The sequence below is a fragment of the Physeter macrocephalus genome, chromosome 18, assembly GCF_002837175.3.
Source record: "Physeter macrocephalus isolate SW-GA chromosome 18, ASM283717v5, whole genome shotgun sequence".
Classification (NCBI taxonomy): Eukaryota; Metazoa; Chordata; class Mammalia; order Artiodactyla; family Physeteridae; genus Physeter; species Physeter macrocephalus.
In genome coordinates, this window is record NC_041231.1 from 46734611 (window position 1) to 46739012 (window position 4402).

At 45.5% G+C, this 4402-nt stretch overlaps 1 non-coding gene across 1 annotated transcript; it reads left to right on the top strand.

Annotated features, from left to right (window-relative positions):
* Positions 1–2568: 2568 nt before the first annotated feature.
* On the top strand, positions 2569–2689 carry LOC112062491 (U5 spliceosomal RNA). The gene has a single exon (XR_002890755.1). It is a non-coding gene; the product is annotated as a U5 spliceosomal RNA (small nuclear RNA).
* The last annotated feature ends 1713 nt before the right edge of the window (positions 2690–4402 follow it).

The window sequence follows — 4402 nt, forward strand, 5'->3', positions numbered from 1 at the left end:
AGTGAGAGGCCCGCGTGCCACAAAAAAAAAAAAAAAAAAAAAAAAAAAAAAAAAAAAGGGATAATCTTCCAAATCTCCTTAGTCTTAGGAAGCAAATGTGATAATAGCTGTGAAAACACTTTGCAAACACTAGATATAAGTATCTTAATTTAAGAGAGAAAAGGCCTGGTTGCTTTTCTACCTCTACTGACTCAACACCTAGACCCCATGGAGAGGATGAAATCACAGACATGGGATGGATTAGTACCAGGCCTGGCACCGTGTATATGACCCGACTTTTTAAGGCAGTGATCAGAAATTCTAAACCCTTGTCTGATTTTAGGGTGACTCTCAGAATAAGAGAAGATCAATAAGAGAAGTGCTTAGAGTTAATAAGCTTTTTTTTTTTTTTTTTTTTTTTCTGTGGTACGCGGGCCTCTCACTGTTGTGGCCTCTCCCGTTGCGGAGCACAGGTTCCGGACGCACAGGCTCAGTGGCCATGGCTCACAGGCCCAGCCACTCTGCGGCATGTGGGATCTTCCCGGACTGGGGCACGAACCCGTGTCCCCTGCATCGGCAGGTGGATTCTCAACCACTGCGCCACCAGGGAAGCCCTAACAAGCATTTTTTACGTTGATAAAAACGTGTGCATTTGAAGAGGTAAAGGAGGCCTCTAAATCTATTATCTTAAGAGGCCCTGGCCTTTTTTAATATAAACTCTTTTTAAATATTATTTTCCTAAGCTATTAAGTCAGATTCAGACTTCCCACTCTGAAGTTTCAAAGAATCTTTCTAGTTCCATCTTCAAGGAAGTGAAAATGATTCCAAATGTAAGGACTTAAGTGACTAAGAGTAACACAAACACAGGCCGCCTGAGCACTATGGGGCTTGCATTCAGAACTTTCCCCAGATTCACGTCTCCGTAGAACTTAGGGAAGGCAAACATGCGTTTGAAAAATGGAGCAGAGCACATGTGCTGGGACTTCATAATATAAGATGTCAATGCCAGAGCACCCACATTTGCATCCCTCGAGCCATATAGCATCATCACCTCCCTCAAGTGCTAGCAGGCAGCAAGACCTTGCCAGTCTCATTCCCATCATCTGATGAGCTGATCAGTTTCAGCATCAGTGGTCAAGGTGGCATCAGCTTTAGCAGCAGCCATGCCTTCCATCTGTTGATTTAGCAAAGATGACACTGAATCTCCACTATTGCAGAGCACCTGGAAATACCAAAATAAGACCTGGGCCCTTGAGCAGCCTGCAGTCTCTTCATGAGAAAGAAACCTGTCCAAAGAACTATAAAACAAGAAAGGGAGCATTAAGGGGCTGCAAGCAAGATGCAAACAGAGGCCTTCACAGCATAGAGCAGAGAGCAACTCATTCCAGGAAGGCTTCCAAGAAGAGATGGGATTTGAGCTGAGGCTCAGAAAATGAGTAAGAACTCAATATGTGAGAAAGTAGGGCTTTCCAGGAAAAGCATGAGCCAGGACACACAGGCCTGGAAGGACAGGACACGTGTAGAGTATCTCAAGTGGTTCCATAGGGATAGAAGAGGAGGAGGCTAAGATGAAGGGATGATTTGCATGGCCTTGCATACCACTTGGATACTGCTGAATTTGAACTTGTATTGAGTCACAGGCATGGCACTGGCAGTGTCTTAGGCTTCTGATTATTTTATGAATAATCACCAAGTCCTGTTTCCCTAATATGCACCATGGCTGTAATCACAGTGACAATAAGACATCCATGCACATGAACAGATGTTAATGAGTAATGCTGAGGGTGTGATGTACACCACAGCAGAAGGTGAGAGCAGCCAAAGGGAACAGGACATTTTGTGGGGAAACTTGGAATGAGCAAACCAAGGAGAACTAGCTGTGACTGATTCTGAGGACACAGCTCTGAGGAAGTCCAGAATCCATTTCCTAGCATGCACTTGCCTTTAGGATCCTAAGGGAGGTTCCTAGATAGTTCCTTACAGAAAACATGCTTGTTGAGGACACAGTTTCATGATCTTGTTCACTGCTATGGCCCTATGCTTAAAAGAGCACATATTTAATAAGTATTTAATAAGTATTTATGAATGAATAAAAGAACTGCTAACCTCACAGTCCTTTCTGAAACCCAATGCAGGCTCCTCAATCCTGTCTGTCTGGTCCTGGGAAGGAAGCCCTGGTGTGTCCTGCTCTGTAAGATCTTGCTCTTCACTTCCATCCTTCATTTCCAGACGTACAAGCCCTTCTAACCTCTAACTGGACTGTCACAATGGCCTTCCCAACAGATAGTCTGCCCCAGCCCCTTCCTGGTAGACTGTCCCACGCACTGACCACTCCTCCCCGAGACACATCCCTCTTCTCTGTTCCCTGCCTCGCCCATGGTATTGCTAAAGCTGCCTTCCTCTTGCCTTTCTTCTTGCCCCTTCCCCCAATCCCTCCATCTCTCAATTCCTGCTGCTTCCACGAAGCTTTCATGACCATGTTATCCCTCTGTGAGCTTCCTCTACATGGTTAACCATCAATATTCCAACAGCGCAGCACATCACATACCTTCGTGATCAGCTCCACACCATTTCAAAACTATTTTAATCTATACTTGTACTTCTCTTCATAATCGAATGAATCTTTTGCTTTTTACTAAAGATTCATGTGGAGAGGGACAAGCATGACTGTTGCTTCCATTTTTTGAGGGCTTGTGGGAATAAGCAAGCCTGATATTCCTGTGTATAAAAATAGACCTAGCGAGGGACTTTCCTGCTGGTGCAGTTTGTAAGGCTCGGTGCTCCCAATGCAGGAGGCCCAGGTTCAATCCCTGGTCAGGGAACTAGATCCCACGTGTATGCCGCAACTGGGAGTTCACATGCCACAACTAAGGAGCCCTCCTGTCACAACTAAGGAGCCCACGTGCCACAACTAAGACCCGGTGCAACCAAATAAATAAATATTAAAACAAATGAACAAACGAAATTATTTTACGTACTACCTTTGTGTTTTGGTTTAGGTTCCTCCAAAAGCATTAGACAAGTACTTCAGTGAAAGAGTTTGTTTGGGAGGTGAATCACAGGAAACAGGAGTGAGGGAGAGAGGAATAGAAGGCTAAGAAGAAGGAGAAGCCAACAAAGGGTGTGCACTTCAGATGATTACAGATATGGCAGACTGGGGCTCAGCCTCTCTGGGGAGCTTCTGAGGAGCTATGCAGAATTTATTTGAGAATTAGGAGGCTGGGCATTTTGTCCTCTGGCTTACATCCCCTATTGGCTGAGGGCTGTCCACAGGGGCATTATGGTAATCAGCCTCTAAAATAGCCCCAGTGACCCTTACCTCTGATACAGTATTCATGTTCTTGTGTGGTCCTATCCCAAATTGAACAGGTATAACCAACATGATATTGCAGAAGTGACAGTGTGTAATTTCTAAGGCTTGGTCACAAAAGGCAACGTGGCTTCTCCCTGCTCTCTTGGACTGCCCCTCTGGAGGGAGCTAGCCACCATGCTGTGAGGACACTCAATCAGTCCCGTGGTGATTCCGCGTGGGGAGGAACGGAGGCCTATTGCCAAGAGCTGGTACCAACTTATCAGCCATGAGAGTAAGCCATCTTGGAAGCAGATCCTCCAATCTCAGTTGGGGTTAGCTTCTCTCCAACCTCCAAATCTCTGGGCTTGCTCATGGGCTGAGAGAGCTCCCGTGGCTTTGGAGAAAGCACTGAGACAGAAAAGCCAAGAGAAGCAAGACAGACCCTTGAGGTGGGATGCTGTTAGTACACAAGAGCTGTCCACCACAGCTTTAGCTGAAATCAGAGGCAGTCTGACGGAATGTGTCAGGAGTACCGAAAGCATCTGCTATGCTCGGAAACTTCCTAAAAGATGGTTCCTGTGTATTCTTCTTTCCCCTCCACAGGGTTTGCCAAATGGTTACATACATGTAGGTTGTGAGCAAGGCTTCAAAGACCAGCTCATGAGATCTCCTGCAACACAACAGCAAAAACAGCTCCATCCTCTAACTCCTATCGTTCACTTCTTGTACCTATATTTAGCACTTAGTTCACTGCTTCCATTTTCTGATATGTATTTTTCAGGATTCTTTTGGTTGCAAGTAAGAAAATCCTAACCCTAGTATACAGTATAAGCAAAAAAGATTTTAGTGGCAGGGAACAGGAGTGTCATACAGAATCTAAGGGAAGAGAAGCTGCTGACTCTCATGGAATAGAATCAAAGATTGAAGACCTGCAGGACGTTCAGGAAGCTCTGCTTCTCCTCATCTCTTGGTTCTGTTGCTGTTCCCCAGCCTCTTTGCTCTCTTGTCTTACTGTACACTGGCTTTCTCTGGTCCTAGCTGACCTGACAGAAAATGGGCACTCTCAACCACTGTGTTTACATGCTGACCTTTTTCATTCTCAAAATTCCCGGGGAAGGGGCTGAGTGACCT